We start from the raw sequence: 21,147 nt of genomic DNA, 5'->3' as shown, positions 1-21,147 counted from the left end.
GTTTTGTTTCTGAGACCCGCTCCGTTTGAAAGTAGATTGCTCTTGCAAGCGATACACAATGATGGCAGAAGCATTCAGTGGCGTTTTTGTCAACATGCAAGTGAACGCAAACCTCGCCTTGGTTGCCAATGAAGTCAAAATTTAGAAACGGATGCTTTTTAGTATCAAATGACGGCCAATAGCATACTCGGCGCGAATAGGAAGCGGATGCATGTTCTGTGCTGGCTGACGCGTTTTGCACGAGATGTCCGTTTTTTAACATAATTTCACGTTGGTTGTACGTAATTGAAAAGTTATCGGCATTAAACAGTTTATGTCACACGATAGCGCAAGAAGGCAATTATGCGTCAAAGCAGGTGTAACGCAGTACCTGTGCAGAATTTGAAAACGGGCGTGCATTAGGTAATGTAACGTTCCAAGCTCATATCTTTCGAACCAATGAGAATAGAAGGCTGCTTTTTGGCAAACGATGCAAAACAATGCTACCAGTTGTTGACGACAATTTTGGTGACCAGGTGATGACCCAAAAATTTGGGTGTGATTATTTTTTTCGAAAAACATTAAAGTTTTGAAACGCGATTTTGTATTACAGAGTGCAAAGGCATGGTGCATTTAGTGTGTGGATGAAGCAGTACGTGTTTCTGTGCGTGCAAACAGTTCCTACAGCAAAAATAAATCTGCATCACGCGCGGCCTGTTAATGGGCATATTTTGAAATAAGCACTAAACGCGTGTTAAGTTTTTAAGTTACACCATCGTGTTCGCCGCGCGATTTCGCGTCTGGTAACCTGAAATACATTAAGTTTGCACCACCTAAAACATGCATCATTCTTGATGCGCGCAAATTTCTTTTTTTCTGAGACCTTCTCTGTTTGAAAGCATATTGCCCGTAGAAACGATACACAACAAAGGTAAATACATTCAGTGGCGATGTTGTCAACATGCAAGTGAACAAAGATGTCGCCATGGCCACTTTGTTGCAAAACAATCAGAAACAAATGTTTTTTTCGCCTCAAATTACGGCCATGAGCAAATTGACAGCAAGTAGAAACCGGATGCAAGTTATGTGCCGGTAGACGCGCTTTGCACGAGATGGCCATTTTTAACATAATTACACGTTGGCTGCACCTAACTGAAACCTATGGGCATTGGATAGCTTATGCCACACGAAGGCATGGCAAGGCCATTTTGCGTCAAAGCAGGTGTAACCCAAAACCTGTGCAGAATTTGAAAACGGCTGTTTTTCGGTAGTAAAATGCTCCGAGCTCATATCTCTTGATCCAATAAAAATTACAGGGCTACATTAACTTGCAAACTATGTAAACTGATGTTACGGGTTGTTGACTACAATTTGATGGCCAGTTGATGAACACAAATTTTGCATGACCAGTTTTTCGAAAAAATGAAAAGTTTCCAAACGCTGCAGACGCTGCAACACAAATATCGCCGCGACAACTTTTTTTTTAAAGAAGTCAAAATTCAGAAACGGATGTTGTTTTCATCTGAAAAAAGGGCCAACAGTTAGTTAAGCGCATGTTTTTAGAGAAGCGGAGGCATGTTCTCTGCCGGTTGGCGCGTTTCGCACGAGATTTCTTTGCAACAAAGCGCTTGCAGTGGGATTTGTGTTCACTTGTATGTTGACAACAACTGACCTGAATGTTTGTTTCATCAATGTATGTGGTTTGAACGGGCAATCTCCTTCCAAACGCATGACATTTAATTCTGTAGCAAAAAAAAAATCGTACATACGTTGTTAGACGCGTAATCGCATGGCAAACACAATAACATAATTATTTGCATGTGACAACAACGGCACTGAATGTTTGTTCCATCATTGTTTGTTGTCTCCACATGCAATGGAGACAATATGTGTTTAGGTCATTTTTATATTATTATCACTGGTTATATATATCACTGGTTCCAGCTTTGTAACTGATGGGAAGTGAGCCCTCTGGCCTACTTCCCACGGTCCGTTCCTGTCCTAATTCGGAGCGGACTGTGTATCACTGGTAGTGCCTGACCGGCATATATATATATATATATATATATATATATATATATATATATATATATATATATATATATATTGGCTCAGGATGCCCCTGATCGGTACAAAGGGCCCTCTGACTGTCATTCAAGGGCCGGTCTCCGCAGGCCGGCACCCCTATATAGCACACCGACAAGTCGTTCGCACTCTTAGACCTTCCAATCGAGCCCTCGATCATCGAACCCGTTGGGTCTTCCATACTCTTTGGGCCTCCTACAGCATTGCCTCAGACCGATTTGGTGCCCATTGCCAGCACAGGGTCGCCGTTGGCGCTGTGGGCCGCGAACAATGTAAATCGTTGGCTCCGTTTTTTCAGCTGCTTGAGAAATGGGCACTCCGGCCCATGCCGCCACGAAGCCGGCTGTGCGTTTCTGATGGTGTTTGATCCGACATATAGCCTGTTACCGACCCAGGGGCCCCTGATCCGTACAGGACCCTCTGGCAGGCATTGAAGTGACCGGAACTCCGAATGGCTTTTTGAACCCTTCGGGCCCTCAAGTCGGACGACTAATCGTGGGTCCTGAGGGGACCTTCAGGCCTCTCGGATACGAAGCGGGGTCACATAGCCTAGTATTCTGCCCTCCTCTGCCTACGTTACTGTTTCCGAAGCAGCAACATTAGCCGGTTTTAGAGCTTCCAAATTCTATCAAATATTGAAAATAATGGCGACTGAAAAACTCTGGCTATGCTAGCGATGTGTTCTGCCGGCGGCTGTACCAACATCGGCCATCTCCCGAAAATGGGGATAGCGAGGGGCCCAGAATGGATAGCTCATTCATCATCATCTGGGCTGAAGTACGTCCCCCTTATAGGCCTAAAATAGGATCATCCCCTCCCAGGTCTTTTCAGGCCATGTTCTCAAATCTAAGCGCAAAAATCAATCTTTCCGGACCTGACCTGTGGCTTGTCTGGGCATCCAAAAATGACACTTCCCAGACTCAATGTGTGCCATTTTTTAGTCCAACCAGAAGTGGGCTCATCCCTGGCCTAAATGATGAGAGGTGCCTTTTCGGCACATGGGATGTTTACCTTATCAGCTTGATAAATTAACCATGGAGCGCTGGGGCACACGTCTCCACTTTGGTCCAGACGGGCCCCCAGCGCTTTTCGGGGCCAACGATCAAGGGTCCGACTAGGGGTCCCGAAGAATTGGCCAGAGACTGTATCAAGGGATCCTGGCCCGCGAACGTCCATCATTGCGCCTCTTGCGCTGATTGGTGGCCCTTGCGGGCAATGAGGGCCAGTCAGTCGATTCGCGACCACTACTTTTTAACGGTCTTTCCCGTGGCGGCCTAAAGCCCATTTCCAAATTCGGGACCATTTTAGGGCCTACGATTGTCTGTCATAGGATCTTTTGCATTGGCCGGGATCCCTTAGGCAATGGGGAACCGCTGTGCTGATCAGGGGGGGGGGGGGGGCGGTCAGTACGCCTTACAGGGGGCGCCATGTCGGCAAGGGCCCCGAGTCAGCAATGGTTCCGTTCTCTGGGTAGGGACAGGAATGTGACCCGGAATGTCAGAGAGTCTCTAAAATTGACCAGCCCGATGATAATGATAGGAGGAAGTATAAATGGCAATGATTTACGATGAGACAGTGAAAGAGCACTGTGTCGGAATGGGCCCAAGAATGAACGTCGCTTTGGACCTCCACCTCATTTCGGTCAGGGGCCGAATGAGCTGAACTGGAATCATCTGCCAATTATTGAACCCCTGTGTCGGTAAGCAATCCTTTGGCATCAGTGAGGCCCGTTATGTCAATCCGGGATCAGCTGCTCCGCTATGAGGGCCTCCCGCGCCAGGGAGGAGACCAATGCAATGTGCATCCCTCTGCGGTCCTCGTGGTCGACCAGGGGGCCCCAGCCACTGCGTCTCCAGAATAGTAGCCGGCAAGTACCCCGGTTGACAAGTTTGGACGGAAATCATATCATAGTGTTTTACTTACGGGGCCCCATGTCTACGAAAGGTAAGGGGTCTCCTTAGTATTTAATGCACTGGGTCCCCCAGCGAACAGTGATGACTAATGACGACAGCTGGACCCGGCGAAAAATACTGGGCAAATCCGGTTATTCATCTGGGTGCCTTTTCACCAGGAGCCTTTATCCAGCTGTGTGCCACCCCCACCCTCTCTTACCAATGCCGTGGCCTTCCCTTTGTTATAAGATGGACCTTGCGGGGTCTCTGATAGGCTCCTCTCGGAATTAAGATGAAGAGCGCTGCGAGGTCCAAATCATACTGGTAACGCTTTGTATCCGCGCTAGGTTTTTCCCTGCAATTTTCGATAGCACCGTCGTCTTAGCAAGCGCCATGGTACCTCTACTGTTGCGAATGAAAGCACGTTTGTGATTGGCCCAGCAGGCGGTAAGGACCTCTTACCGAGAACCGCATTGTTAAAATTTGAGCCATTGCATCACTACGGACCCTGTAATACACCCATACCCAAAGCCAAAGTGTAGCTTGAAGAGCCGCTATGGCGAACACCATAGGGGAGAAATTAAAGCTATGGTATAACATGTCGTTTAGTCTGCGGGATAATACAGTTGTCTTTGCATATATTTTTGCCTTCACAGAGTGTTTCAATCCTTCGTAGCAGTTACTACACTTTGATAAATTAGTGCACTGCAAACATAAAAGAACAGACCCGTTCGAAAGCAGGACCAATGAAATTTCCTTACTTCATAATGGTACGCGAGAGGTCAAGTGAGATTTCCACCGCAGGACCGGTTAAAGGGGTGGTAAAAATGTACTTCTTGTCGCTGACCAAATTTTTGTGGGAAAAATTATCGCCAGTAGCGTAATGCGATGTCATATGACAAAATGGTCCTTAAGTCCATGCCCAGTAGCGTCATCAGTAATCAGCTTATCACCGAAAGTCTCTTTCATCGCTGCAGTTTTCAAGATCATGTACATAACCGAAATGTCCAGTCATGCACTGCCCTTGGGCAAATGTCGGGATATGTGCTGCTGTTAGGAAAGCAGCTGTACGTGCCCTGGACTGACAAGATAGCCCAATCACAACAGCAGTTTCCTTCCAACCTCGGGACTTAGAGGCCTCATGTTTGAACTCGATCTACGGCTGGATTCGCTTTCCTCGATCCCCCCCCCCCCCTCCAAAAAGAACAATGAAGAACCTTGATAGCCAGGGCAGCAAAATGCATTGCAGATTCCGAAACAGCAGCAAGCGGCATAAGCAATGACGTCAAGTATGGGGGTCTCCACGAGGCTATGCCCCCCCCCCCTTATGAAAATATTATGTGCGCTTCGAACCCCATCTCAACCGTCACCAAACTATCCACCATACCGTAGACATGCTCCAAGCCCTGCGCGACATGTTTTGAGTGGTGGGCGCCTTCTGTCGTGCCCTAACAAGTAAATTGCACTGATTTTCTTTCTAAAAAACTTCACATCAGGCGGATAGCTCTTTCCGAACAAGCTACTCACCATAACAGTAGGGGGGAGGGGGTGATGTGACCCCCCCACGGTCTTCTGAGGGTACCAACGCGGCATATTGTCCAGTTTTGCAAAAATCTTTGGCGACCTCTGGGACATCCATTTTGCGCGCGTTGACACCAAAGAAGGACCCCTGGCAATGCTGGCTTCAGAGTAGCGATGTTTTTACGATCAGTGCAAGACGATTCAAGGCCGGCGGGTGCGGCAGGGGCAAGCGACGATTATGCGGACCGCGCGCGGAGCGTTGGCACTATTACATGAACGAAACCCTACATTATAAACATAGGCTCCAGACAGATAAAACTACTTGCCATTGTACTCATGATTAAACAAGGAACACACCTCTTTATGTTTCATGTTACTTCACTGCATGATTTCATACATATAAGCATGCAAAGCTGATGTTTGATTGCCAGGAAAATTTGACGTTGAACTTGGTCTAGTGGGGTCAGTTAACAGCAGGAAAGGTCTTTCCAAACATGACATCTCACTAAAGACGGTTCACCGTTTGTTTTTTGCGAGGCTTTACCTTTCTTAGTTTGCAAACAAACGTCAGGGAAACCCCCCTCCCCCCGTCGCCCTCCACCTGTCCCCGGTCTTGAAATAGGAGAATCAGGTTGAGGATTAAATATTGGATTACAAATTATGGATTAAAAATTGTTTATGAGAATTAACAATTATGTATGCTGGTGTAAGCATGTGCATTTCAGCTCATGAAGGCATCAGCTGCTACAGGAGAATGGCACATGTCATTACCAACATCCAAACATTGGTAGAAATTCAATGAGGAAGCCGGAAATTGTCATTTGCAGGCATGTTACATGGAAATGTAAAATAATTAACTGGTGATATGTAATTTTTGGCATGTGTTGTGCAGAAGGATCAATGCAAACTGACTTCTGGGGGATTACCGAATATCAATGTTGGGCTGGGCCCTCTCAATGTCGATTCCCCTCCCCCCAGCCAACATTTTTAGCTGGAAAACTACAAAAAGATGAGATAAAAGCTTACTATAACACAAAACCATGTCATCTGGACAAAATTTATTGACCGTGATCCATGGGCTACTATCTCCTAATCACGCATAAAAATTAGCACCGTATGCTCTCACGACACAACCTATATTGATTTCTACTATTAATGTAGGCGGTATATATGGTAGGCTGCCCGCCTTTACAGCCTGTACTTAAATGTGTACAGTGATTATGATTATGGCTCTATCAGGACATCTTTACAATTTAATGTTTTCAAAAAAGTAATGAAACACACCATATTTGCCTACACGCAATGCCACGCCAACAAGCGCCAAGAAAATATGCACATGAATGAGCACTGCAAAATGAATGACTTCCAGAGCTTTCCTGTTACAGTACGGATGCTATCATCATGAAAAAGCTACATTATCTTACGAGACAACTAAATGCCAACCTTTCGCTGACCTCATAGGAGAATTGGAGCACAATTCCATAAAACCACCAGCTGTATGAAGTAATACTCTTGGTAAAGGGGGAGATGACAATGCAATTTGTACCCAGGTGCGGATCCAGAGGGGAGCCATGGGGCCATGACCCCACCCCCATGGGCCGCAAAGGGGCTCACTGACTCCGAGCAGGCTCATAGCCGGGCAAACACGTGGAGTTTTTTCAAACACAAAACGCAACAAAACTGGTGAGCTCTAAGCGGCCTAAAACAGTTGAGTGAAAGTGAGGGGCCAATCAGTACTGAAAAAATTCAGTGATTGGAAAAGCTGTGAGTCCGCGCTAAGGTCCGTGCATGCCTGGGTGGATGGTACACAGTCCGCGGTAAGGTCCGTGCTTGCCTGGGTGGGTGATGCACAGTCCGCGGTAAGGTCCGTGCATGCCTGGGTGGATGATGCACAGTCCGCGCTAAGGTCTGTGCTTGCCTGGGTGGATGGTACACACATCCCAGGATAAACCACCTTCAAGCATCGGGCTCTATCACAATCCATAGCAACCCTTCTAATTGGTTTCAGTCCTCATTCCATAGCCTTTATAACTTTGTGTAGTTTATATATAGGGTATAGCACGGATCTCAGTCCATAGTTCAGGGGAGTGATCGGGAAAATGTTGGGTTCGTTATGGAGTCCGCAGGCCTTACGCTGTTGCCAGCGCCTTACATGTCCACTTCCCGGGTGAACCCTATCGCTGAGGCGCCTACCACATTGCCCTTGATCTCTCTGAACTCTCTCGTGGGGCTCTGCGATGTTTTGGGGCACTATCTGCCTGCATGCTTTGGCACTCTTGATCGATCAGGCTCTCCTCCACGGGTTTTCCCGATTCGCCTGATAGGCTGCACGCTTTTGCATACCGAATGCTTTTCTTCGTGGCCGCACATTCCAGGATATCCTCAGTTGCTCAGGGGTTCTTCACATTGGTCTCAGACTCTTTCCACCTGCTCCGAGGGCCTTATGCTGTTGTTGGTGTTCATATAAGGTAAGGCACCAGGCCGCCCGAAGCTTCCTTTGCTCTCGGGCCTTCTTCTTTGATCTAGGGGTATTTCGCTTTGAATCATTTGCGAAGGACTTTTTACTTCCGTGGGCGCCGTTTCTGTTAGCATGTCCGGGCACTGTTGGTTGCACAGGGACATTAATTCATGCACACTGGTATTGGTTAATTTTCCTTTGCTCGGAGGGCCCTGCGCCCTGGCCATGGTCCTATACTCCCGCCAGCCGCGACACTCCCAATCGTTTTGGAGCCCATCACGTTGGTGTTTTGTGCTTCTCGCTTGCTCTGAGCACCCTATACTCTTGACGTTGACGGGACGGGACGGGACGGGACGGGACGGGACGGGACGTGAGTTGAGGGGAGTACGTTATTCTAACGAAACTACAAATGCGGCATAAGAGAACACATGGGTATGTTTTTGTCGAACTTTCTTCGGAATAGACCCTTCAGCACGGCCCTGTCCGTTCCATGTCCAAGGAAGCATGGCGTTCAGCAGGGGAGCGTTCTCAGCATTGCACTTTTTGTTATCATGGTTAATGACAAATGAAATATTTCCTCCACAAGTAGCGAGATCGTTTTTTGCCGACAACCTTGCCATTTGGTCTAGTGCATGAACTAGCACAGCTTCCGAACGACAGCTTCAACTTTGCATAAGGAAATGGAAATATCAGCAGGTTTGCATGGCTATTTTACTACAGTAATACGCTCTCGTTATACATGTGTTATTACTCGCGTGAACAATAGTTGGAGTGAAGCAGCCTGATGGCTACAGCATGCCGCATGGCTGTTTCACAGTATCGCTTTTGATGAAGCGACGTACTTTCTTAGCACACTGTTCTTAACTGTAAATGTTTTGAATAGTGCAATCATTTAGGGCCGTGCAAAACGCTAATTTCTTTCATTCCGCCGTTGAGATGGAATAAGGTTGCTATTGCATGACAGTACTAGGGAATATAATAGTCTGCTTCCTAATGTGAAGTGTGGTTATCTGCATGTTGTAAGTTCACACATTGCTTGTATCGAGCATTCCATTCAACATAACCATAACCTACAAATATGTAGGTGTTTATTAGCAGTGAGTGCCAATGCTGACTCATGTATGTTGGTCAAAAGGCTTATTCTATCAGCTTTTAGTTGATCATGGATTTACAACAAGCTTGGAAGTTCATCTGCCAATGGGACTTATGCATGATGCCGTCCTAACCAGTTACATTACTTTTGTTTTTCAGCCTGTGCATCATTTACCTTTTGGATTAATTCATATTTGTGTTGACAATGTGTTGCTACAGCCCTAAAACTGGGGCGGGGAAAGAGGTGCACGGTATGACAATAAGAACTGTCCTGCACGTCTTTCGCAATTTTTACTTTCCGTATGCCGTCGCATGCCCTAGTAATGCGCACGGTGAGGAGGCGTCTTACGAATGGTCTCCTCACCTCGGAACATGCGAAACATGAGGTTTAAGAGACTGTATTAAAACATGATTGGGACTATGTTGGAGCATTCTTGGTTTTATTTCTCATACAAAATAGCAGGAATATCATTTGAAATGCACGGGTGCCACGTCGCAGTGGACAAACGTCGGGGTTTGTCGTCCCTTTACAACTATGGCACAGCGCCACGACAGGAGCCGTCTGATGCGTTTTGTGGCGTACTCTCGTGACATTTTTTTCACCAAAGGATAATAACATTTAGTGACGTAAAGTTGAAGTAACAAAGAACGTCTGTGGCGTTCTTTATTATTACAGTGGCCAATGGGTGCAAATAACCAATGCAGTCGACGCACCCTTAATGCTCAATAACTAACTAATTAACCTCGCTATTTGACCCGAGCTGGTATGGACTGCGGCCGGTGCCAGCGGGTGCGGAAAAGGTCAAGTGACGCCAAAGGGACGTGAAACGTGGACGTGAACGTGGACGTGACCCACCTTATCGATGGAACGTGCACCACCAGGCACCGTGGCAGGTTGGCTTTTGCTGTAGAATTGTACCGCTCACCCATGATTTTACAATGCTGATGCTGGTGTCAGGGCTCATTCGAAAAGCATCACGTAGCGTGCCCGTAAATGTATCCAACAGCTGAACCTTTAAAAGGATAGAACTGGCGCAGCCGATTGGGCGATGTATGCCTTCAATCCATTCGCATGCCGTGCGAACAGAACCCACCGCACAACGCCCTCTTCCGCTCACTTCGATTCCGGTCTAGCTTTACTACCACACCATTCAAAGAGTGAGCCGGTAGTCAGTCATCCTCCCCGCTCTGTCTGCTGCCGCCCCTTGGCTACCCTCGCCAACCCTGTCTGCTGCCGAGAGGATGCCCCTGGATCAGAATTGTCCTGCCGCTGCAATTATACGTTGTGACCGTAATTAGGACCTCCTTTGGAGTTCTGAGTGGTATGTGAGATCGCACGGGCACCTACCGTGCGTATTTGTCTCCGCACTGGTGAATGCACTGGCCTTTTGTGAGAGACGTGGTTACACCTGGTATGTGGTAACGGCACGGAAAAGGGTCAGCCACGTAAAAGTAAGATACCAGTCTTCACACGCAATACATGGCTGCAAAAAAAAATGCGACCTTGCCTCGAATCTGTCGAGGAGACTGAGGCAGTCCCGCGGAAGAACGTGGCATCGCAGCGATCCAGAGAAACTGATGGAAGAATATAACGCCGAGATGGGACAAAGCGTCAAGACCATGACATGAGCGTGGCCTGGTCTCGCACTAGGGTGCATAGCAGTCGTTTCGACTGTTTGAAACTTGCTGTCACAAAGTCGCCACCACCTGAGTTGCTGCGTTTTTCTGCGCTTCTCATTAGTCAGCAACTGAGAATACATCCGTCCAGTGTGACGTGTAGCCATGCGGGCAAATGTCTTGGAATGAACTGAGACAAAGTTTTTTTCTAGGCACGTTGATTCAGAATTAAGTTACAGGTCTGTCAAACCGCACCAATGCTGATATTCGTGACGCTAGAGGAGTTTTGTTATGTGTCTAGACAACGGTATTTGATACTAGCTCCACCTACTTTGCGCACTGGAGACATCCTCCATCAAGCCTCAATCTTGCCTCTTTTCACGCTACTGGTACCTGGTGGATTAAGTATGAAATAGACATGACGAAGAACATCAGTGAAACATTGCCAAACATGCATGAAACTGACTTTGTTAAAGATCATAAACTGTGAATAAGACCCAAAACTGTAGAACCATAAGAATGCTCGAGCAGACTGGAATAGGTTGAAGGCTGCGATTGTTTATGCATCGTTTAGATGTTGATTTGTAGTTTATGCGCTTGTGATGTAAGCGATAAGGGTTAATAGTTTAGTTTTACTGATACCGAAACGTTTCTTTCGAGCAGGTACTTGAATAAGCATGCCAAAGGCTTATTCACGCACGGGCACGGGCACGCACAAAACATTTTGTTATAGACTTCCCGGCTTCTCTGTCCCACCACCTCTTACGTCTAAACCTTAACAGGGAGGGGGAGGGGATGTTGCGTCGTCGGGTTAAGGGCTTCCTTTTGTTGTCGTTATCGTCGATCGCTTTTTTCCGGTTTCGTCTCGTCATTTCCTCGAACACGTAAGCTACACACGCAACCTTAAGCAACACTGTCAGGCCTTAAGCCCACACTCTGTCGCCTTAAGCACTCACTTGTAGCAAAAACACAAGCACAAGCACCAAAACACGAAGCATGCCGCCCCAGTCCCCATCCCCATCTCGCCGCGAACCGGGACCCCCCTCGCCGTGGGGCCCGCGCTCCCCCGTCGCCGGCGCCGCCGGACGGCCATCGTTCGTTCTTATTAAAAATAGGGACGGCAAAAGTTTTGCAGCCCTGGCCCTCGCCGAGATGTCCGAAGAGGACATTCTCGGCGAGTGTCTCGCTCAGGGTGTCTCCGAGGTGGTGCGCCTGCCGTCGCCCCGTCCGGAGCTGGGACCTAGCCGCCTGCTCCGTTTGCGCTTCCGGGGTACGGCCCTTCCGCCGTACCTCTTGTTGGGGTATGGGGTATGGGGCGGGGTATGGGCGGGCCGTCATTCAGCTCGCCAGTGCGACGTCCAGGAGCCGCGCTGCGCGTCCTGCACTGGCCCCCACCCGGCATAGGACCGTTGGGCCTGCCCGGCCTGGCTGGAGATCCGGGCAAACCTCAGGGAAAAAAACAAAAGAACAACGCTCCCTCCCCGCTCCTCCCTCCTCGCGCTCCCTCCCTGGAGACTGGGGCCTGTCCCACGCCGGCGGAGGCGCACGCGTCCCGAGGCGCACGCCCGACCGACCCCAGCCGCCCGGGGTGGGGTGGAGAGCGGACGTGTGGTCCCGCCCAACGAGCACCATTTGAGGGGCGCTCCCATGGCCCGCACCCTGGCCCGCCAGGCCTGGTTCCCGGCCCCTGAGGTCCGGTCCCCGGGTCACCACCCTCCGCTTCGGCGCCCTGAGGCTCGTTTCCCGGCCCCTCGGGCCAGAACCGAGACACCGTTGACGCCACCTCAGACCTTACGGCCGTTCAGCGGCACACGCTGTGCGCGCCCGAAAGCCTTGTCGGAACCGGGGTCATCAACGACTGGTTCCCCCCCGGACCAGTCTGGGGGCAGAACCGTCAGGGTCGAGTCGGACTACCTCCCCGTCTCCTGAGAGAGTATCACCCTCTCCCCCGCTCCCTCCAAGCGGACCCGCGCTGTCCATGCCCAAATGTGCTCCCGCACCGCTGCACGGGCAGCAAGACGGCCTCGCTCCCCTCCCCCAAAAATGAACACCGCATGTAATTAATTCGTTTTCCAATGGAATACCAGGTCCGTAATATCCCATTGGAGCGAATTCAAAGAATATGTCATCAAACATAAACCATTGATTGCCGCTGTTCCAGAGACCTTCTTTAATGATTCTGATTCTACGAACTATAACTTTAATATAACTTTGATAGGATTATTTGGGTAAAGATAAGGAAAGAGAAAAGTGAGGTCAAGTTGTGCGATTTTTATGTGAATTGCCCTAAGATTCAGGTAAGTATTAAAGTGTACTCGATGCTGCAGTAGGTTGCTGAACACATACAGCGCCGTGGCGCCACGGCGAGGTGTGTCATTTACGTTATGGGTATGGAGGCAATGATTTTATAACTTTATTATTCGAAATCATTGCCTCCATACCACACAACTGCCTCCATGTATGTATGCCTCCGTACCGCACAGCTTGACCACACTCTCGTCTCTCTTTATCTATACCCAAATAACCCTCTCCCCGCCGCCCAGCTCCCCGAGCTCTTCTCTCAGATCCCCTCCCCTTGCCTAATCTTGGGCGATTTTAACGCCCACCACCGAGCGTGGGGGTGCCAATCAACACAGACAAGCGGCGCTATGCTCCACACACTACCACATACTCATGACCTCGTGCACCTCAACCGTCAAACATCTACACACATACAACATCGAGGGACAGCCGTCAGACCAGACCAGACCAGACCAGACCAGACCAGACCCGTCAAGACCAGAACGCTTACGCTTTTTCGGAAATCTGTCTGAGTCTGGACTGCTAGATCTCCTCTCTGCCTTTAACGATATTTGGATGAATGAAACGTTCCCTGACATTTGGCGCTCTAGCACTCTTATCCCGATACTAAAACCTCGTAAGTCTCCGTCTGATCCTTCGAGCTACCGCTCTATTTCTCTGTCAAGCTGTGCATCGAAATTATTTGAAAGAATGGTCACCGCTCGATTTTCAATGATGATCAACGACGTTTTTAATGATTTGCATGAAATTTCGCTACATTTGAAGTATTCCCTTTTCGCTGACGACCTGGCGGTGTGGTTTACCCACCCCAGTGTCGATCGAGCAAATCGCTTTGTGCAATTTGCTCTAAATCACATGCACCAATGGTGTAAACGGTGAGGTCTTGAGATTTCACCGCTAAAATCAGCAGCACTTACTTTTTCTAGGCAGCGCGCAATCTTTTCGCCTCGAACGCTTTTGAACCTGCATGGTCAACCAATCCCACGCGTCACCCAATTTCAGTATCTCGGGATCACCCTGGATAGCCGACTTACGTTCTCGCCCCATTTTGCCGGCCTAAAACAGCGCTGCACTCGACGACTTCTGTATACCGCCTTGATTCGACCGATCTTGAAGTTCAATGCCTTTATATTTGATGGTATTTCTTCCAGCAAAATTAAGACCCTGGAAACGGTCTAGAACGCCGCTCTCCGCGTGGCCACTGGCGTCCTCCGTACCTCCCCGGTGTCCAGCATACTGACGGATGCACACATACCACCACTCATACACCGATGCAAGCCACAACTTCTGAGATTCTAGGCGCGGGCAGCTGCCAGACCCACCCAGCCCACTTTCAAAACACTAACAGAGCCCACTTCGCAATGCAGCAGGCACCCCACAACAGCGTCCGCGTAACACAAGCACAACGCCCATTTCAACTGCCACACATTCACACGCTTCCCTCGCCCCCACTACGCTGTTCTGGCTGGACACCCCTGCAACGATTCGGTTTCTATTTACGCACAAAAAACGTACCGTTACAAATACGGAGGCGCAGTCCTTATTCGCAGTATTTCGTAATGAATACAATGCATACACATACATTTATACCGATGGCTCCCGAGGTGATGACCGCACGGGAGCGGCATATATCTGTAACCATTATACCAAAGCCAGACGCCTTTTAGATTATCATGTTGTATACACATCAGAATTAGAATCAATCGTTTCGGCACTTTGCCACGTTAAAAAACATGACATCAAACAAACTGTGGCGCTCCTCTTCGAATACCTAAACAAAACCAAATGAGGTAATTACGTATAACAACTTAAATGTTACGAGGTTTTCACCTCCTCAATTGCCAACGAGGAGGTTTTCCTCATTGCCGTGAGGTTTTTCCACGCACAATTCGGCCAAAACGTGCTGGTTTTCCTCATTTGCAAGGTTTTTCCAAGCACAGTGTGGCATAAACGTGCTGGTTTTTCCCCATAGGTTTAGGAATTCGGTTTTTTGTAGTTAGGACTTTTTCCGGATTACACTACTCAACACAAGGTCGTACGGGACCGCTCCTCCCCATTCAGTGTGGGGGAGCGACCCGGTTCAAGTCGCTGACGGACCTAACCGCTGAGCCGGGGGCCCGCCGTTTGCCGTGCGGGGAAACCTTTGCTGCGATGAGGTTGTCGTCCGTCATCCAAATGTATTGTGATGGTTGAATAAAATGAATGTGTGTGTGTGTGCCTCGTGTTTTACTTTGCATGTGCTACCGGACGAAATTAGCCGGTTGAACGTAGTGTCGAGCGCGTTTTCTTGCATTGATACCGTACGCAATTAGCCGGTTTAACGTAAAGTAGTCTACCCCTGTTCCTTGATTTGCGCCGGATAGCACAAGCCGGCTTAAAGTAACTTTAGCCTGGCCTTAAGCCAGAAGTAAGTTCCCCCAGCCCCGGCTATGACTTCAGGTCGCCGGGGTAAAACAAAATGTCCCACCACCAACTGCCGATTAAGGGAAAGGCTTTGGTTATATCAGGTGGCTGAGCGAATCGAAGAAGAATCTGTCTAATACGATCATCAGGGCCGCGACGGCCGAAATCAGGAGACTCGGCCAAAGAAGAGATTCCTGTTCCTGATATAAAACGCGTGGCAAAAGTGGGCAAACGAGATTGATAACAGCTTCGCAGAACTATCAGCAAGAGGTCAAGTAAAGAAATAGGACACAATAATGCCGCCACCGTGAAATTCAACAAGATTATTGACGTTGCGAAATGTAATTGCAAGTCCCAGTGCAGCTCCCCATGTCCGATTGCCTTCAGAGTGCAGCAAGAAGAGGTTGCGTTCTTAAAGGACCAGTACAGGCACCAGAAACCTACACTGGGGTCATATGCCCGGCCTACATCGGTGGCTAGGGAGGCTCGCGAGGTGCGGAGGATGGCCAGGTCTGACCATCCTCTACTTCGAAAGCCGCGAAGGCAGGACCTACACGAGCCACACCTAGCCGCGCGAATCCCATAACAAACACGTGGCTATCATCGCTGAGCTAAACGAGCTACACTCCGTGAGCCTGCGGTGGGACGGTCACGTCAATGTACTTGGCTGTGAAGGCACGACCGTCAACGCCGGAACGACAGACGGCGTGTTGCGACTATTTGAGCTGGCCACCGAGCCACTTATGCGCTGGTTCATCTGCCAGCTGCATGGGAACGAGTTGAACCTCTGCCATCCGCTGCTGAGCCTGAGCATGGACGTCACGACCACGGGACCGAGCCCTTGATATGGACTCATTGGCAAGACATGCACTGGAGAGGTCCGGGAGAGGGACGGTGTAACATTGAAGCCTATGCAGGGTCACGTGCCAAACCTACCAGTCGACCTGATTGAGCAACTGAGCACCGACTGGCAGCTGCTGTACCTGCTGAACTGCCTGCGGCGTTCAAAATGGCTCTGTCCGAAGCGCAAGAGCCCGTGGCGAACTGGACCGCCGAGCCGTGCCAGTTAAACGTCAAAAGACCTTGCCAGTTAAACGTCAACAGGCACTATCCTCGAAGTCATAGCGGTGAATGTTTAAGCTCTTTCACGTATCATTTGGTGTTTCACGTGCTCACTGTTGACCATGGTCTTACTACAATACGTTGTGCAAAAGTATATCGCATTATTTGGTCGTTCGGTCATGCATGTATTGCGCTATGTTTGAGGTCTCTGATTATTGGCAAAATGACATGCAGAAAATTGACGCAGTTATTTTGGTATGACGTAGTGGTCAATGCGTAACAAACCGAACTTATCTATACGCTTTTCTTTTCAGATGGTTGACACTAGCCGATCGCCTGCTCCTACCTTTCACCTCTACCGAGAAATCCAGCAGCGCTCTCAAGGACCTTCTCCGGTTTGTGGTTGGCCACTATGTGCCGGCGTGGTCGGCCATCAGGAAGACACCAGCTGCGACTTAGGCTCGCAGCACTCACAAGCCACGGTGCAGCCAGTCCTCCAGCGCAACGGGCCTTAAGCCTCTCCGGAAGGGCTGTTGCTGAACTTTGTGCGGGACGAGAACTGTGTGGTCCGCGAACAGCCGCATGGGAACATGGAACCGTGCGTAAACAGCAAACCGAGAATCTCCTCCACATCAGTCTTCGCCACCCCCGCGACAAACTACAAGGGCACACCGAGCTGTTACCCTGGCGCAGACCAGTAACACGGACATCCCAGCGAGGCGGAGCTGCGGACAAAGCTACGGTAACCCTGGGTATCCCACCTCGTTAAATATCGTTCCCACCGGCAACCTGGAGAGAGCCGTGCCTACCGCCAGCGATCCGTGCTCGCCAGAGGTTGGAAAGAAAGGCGCTGTACGACCTTTCCCCTCGAGCGATGCTAATGTACAAAACGTCCCCGGGCGAAACGTGCGAACGTCCCCGGGCAGTTCGCGAGTTGTGTTGCCGACTTCTTGCAAGTTGACTGCGGCATCGCGACGAGTCACGTGGAACAGCGCGGCCGCGCATCGGAAGCGAAGACGCCCATGCAGCTGAGGACTGGTCCCAGGCCGGCAAGGGCGCACGGCCTCCGGCGGCCGGGCTCATGCGCTAGAGAAGGGAGACAGCAGACCATTGGACAGTCCGCAGGCGATGTGTAAATGCCACGCTGCAGACAGAGACATCTAGCCGTGAGGCACGCAAACCTGTTATGCACAGCCGGCGGACATGGTCATTGTCGGGCATTTGGTATCATGGTCATCGCCAGGCGTATGGCGTTCGCTTGTATTCACCAGTAGGGAAACGTAGGGCCGAAGCGCGGCCGCCATCTAGCACGTGACGCGGCGCTACGCCGCACGCAACTTGCAACAAGTAGGCAACACAACTCCATTACTGCCGGCAACGCGCCACCACCGCGGACGCAGCGCGACCAGCCGTGCACTCGGCCCCCCGTGCGGCAGCCATCTAGCGGCCATGCTGGCACTAGCAACGGCTGGGCGATTTTCGACCGTAGCGACGCGCGTGCCGGCGTCAGTTGCACGCTCACAGACGCCGTGCGTGGGCGCGTTCTGCCGCGCGCCAACACTGAGCACCTATTGATAGTGACGGTGTGCTGTCACGTGGTCTGTGCTCGCCGGTCGGGTGACGTGACGAACAGCGCACTGGCGTCGTCGGCGCCGACGAACGCTGCATGGGCGCAAACTGTCGGCGACCTCCGGTCACGCGCCAGTGTGCCGACGCAACCGCCACGCGTATCGACCAACAGAGATTGCGCGCACGGCTCAAGCTGCAACAACATGCTCTGCAATATGTCAGTCATCTTAGCTGGTGCTAATGCGCGGCGGGAAGAGCACTGCTCGCCGTCGGTCGCTAATCGCTGGTCGACCCGGCGCACGGCGCCAGGCGCGTGTATATTAGTATTTCATTTGATCTGTGCATTAGTGTAAGCACCGCACCACGAGATGTCCCCCCCCCCCCCCCTCCACGCTTATGGTTTTGTGCCCGCCGTGTGGGTGCAATTGATGCTTATTTGTTCCGTGTAATGGTGCAATCGAATGGCAATGACCACGAGATGCTGTCCCATTGCCTGAATTATCAGGTAGTCGTCAGTCGTCAACGTCAGAAATGAGTTCATTGTATTTGCCACATTGCGTTCAGGGGCACTCCCGGCCACATGCTACGGTGTGGTGCGGTGGTGAAACTTACAACGAGAACCACGCTGCCGTCCAGAGACAAGCGGCTTCACCGGGGCTCCCACATCCGGCCCACGTAATGTGTAATGCAGTGTTTTGTACATTAGCATAGAGCCCGTTCCTGTTGGCGGCCCACCTGCTGTCTGCCGTTGGCAGCCAACTTGCTTGTCTGCCGAGCCGTTCCTGTTGGCGGCCCACCTGCTGTCTGCGTTCCGTGTACGTGTGTTGGCCTGTCCGAGGTACTTGTGTCGGCACGTTGTGAGCTTCGATACCTTGCCTTCGTGAAGCACACCTCCACGTGAGTGGATGCTGAACAGTGATCTTGTACACAATGCAGAGGTGTATGTAAATACAAGACCGTTACATGATGTTGTTAAGAATCGATTGCCCTCGAACGTGATTGTGGGCGGTCTCGAATTTGTTTGAAAGCATAACGACCGCTCAGTTTGAGTAACCCATTAAATTCTAGGTATTTCGATATTCGCACTGAGAATGCCACGTGACACGGACATACTTTTATTGAGGCACCCACAACTGACTTGCGCCTATTACGATCTTCCGTCTAAAACATGAAACGTGGTAAACTTAGGTGCGAGTCACACAAGTCAATACAACGCAAACCATAGTCATCAAACACACAACACGAACATACCAGGCGAGTGATACAGGTCAAAATCTATCAAGGCCGGGGGGAGCGTACATGTCGGCCCGGCGCAGACGGTATGGCTCGGAGATGACGGAGACGACCGGCTCGGAGATGACGGTGGTACGGAGATGACGAAGACGACCGGCTCGGAGATGACGGTGGTACGCCCTAGCGCCATCCGCTCTGTGAAGAAAAGAACATCTCGTGCCAACCGTGCAGATTACTGAAACTGTCACCAACGAGGTGGGGTAGACGGGTATTCCGAAGCTACTCGAGTGAGTTGAAGAAAATGGCATTGACAAGCATGGTGTGAGGTCCGTGGTAATTATTCACTGATACCGTGCAACACCAGCATAGCTGATCATTGCAATTGCAGTACTGCAGGCAGGTGCGGACGTAATCGCGCCTTGAATGTCACCCACTGGTTCTGGAGGGAACAATGGTAACATGTTTTGGCATGGACAATCACAAATTACCAGTATCTTAATGGCATGGGGAGTCGGGGTTGATATATGACGGCGGCAACAAGGCATAGCAGTTCAGAAGTCTACCCACAGGTGGTGGGCTTACCAAAATGGTTCACCTTGGCCGGACACGTGCCTTGAGTTATGCAAGAGCCGAAGGCCCCGCAACATATCATGCGAGCGGGCGCTGCCCCTAACGCGTTTTTCTTTCGTGTGTTTTTGCTGTCGACTACCGATCGGTGTTCAGCGGTCATGCCGTGGGTAATTTAGTGGCTACTCTGGTGTGCATCATTTCGTCATTTACCCAGGTGTGCGCTTTGACTGACCGCACTGCCGCAGGCCACTGCGGACCGAATGATGGTGGATATTAGCCAAGCTTCACAATGCGAAGTGCGCGTATTTATGTGTGTGTACAGGGGCGCACGCCTCAGAAGGCACCTGCCCACCCCCACCCCCCTGGTCAAAACAAACAAGAACATGTCATGTTGTTTACAAGAATTGCTGTATATCAAACGTGGCCCTTCTGTTGAGTACCGCCAATGTACTGTAATCTCCCAATGATCAGCTAAATAACCGTGTAATGGCTCACAGCGCATGAAAAATTTTGTACTCCACTTTGGAAAATTTATATTCCGCAAGCAGGAACTTTTTGCAATTTCCAACACCGGTACCACTTCCTAGCCCAACAGCTTAACAAACGGGAATGGTGTTGGCGCCTGCCTAACCAGACCGTAACGATGGGAAGAGGGAATAAATCAACAGACGGAACCTGTGTAAAGCCATTTATCTCCTTTCTTGTGTATGTTTTAGGAAGAGTGAAGGAAATACACGATAATAATCACCACAGGATACGCAGTGATGCGGAATTTCTCAACGTAGTGATACGTAAGGTACAACAAACGCACAAAACAACAAACGTGAGCAAACCCTGTCTCAAACAAACCTGCATAGTGCGCCGATGCATCATGGCCAGGTACATATTGGCCTTCCTGAAGACCCGGCGCCGAGGCAGGGGCTCAAGGACGACTCCACACACCATGGATTGAAGCCTCTCGCACCGGCACACCGGAATTGCTGTCAGTGGAGAACCATTCGAGGACTGCAACAAAGAAAGAGAAGCTAAATTGATAAACACAGAAAATTAAAACGAACAAAGACGGGCCTCCAAGTGTGACCGCAGCTACAACATAGACTCTCAGTTTTTCCACGCAAGTAACAATCGTTAAATGGCCACCGCTCAAGGAATGTATGCCGAGGATTGCATGATATTAACCAGTGTTACTTGTTACATTCGCACGAGCATGTTAAGGTAGACTTCCTTTCCAAATGCGTGACGAAAGGACTGGATAGAAATATGATTGCAACGCTCACCCCGAAATACAGCGCCGAAAGTGCTTTCATATTTCCCCAATTGTATTAATTATTGCGATGTAATTAAGCATTGTCATCTTATTACTCT

The sequence above is a fragment of the Pollicipes pollicipes genome, unplaced genomic scaffold (assembly GCF_011947565.3).
Source record: "Pollicipes pollicipes isolate AB1234 unplaced genomic scaffold, Ppol_2.1 Scaffold_7231;HRSCAF=8579_pilon_pilon_pilon, whole genome shotgun sequence".
NCBI classification, from domain to species: domain Eukaryota; kingdom Metazoa; phylum Arthropoda; class Thecostraca; order Pollicipedomorpha; family Pollicipedidae; genus Pollicipes; species Pollicipes pollicipes.
This window is presented reverse-complemented; position numbering follows the sequence as displayed.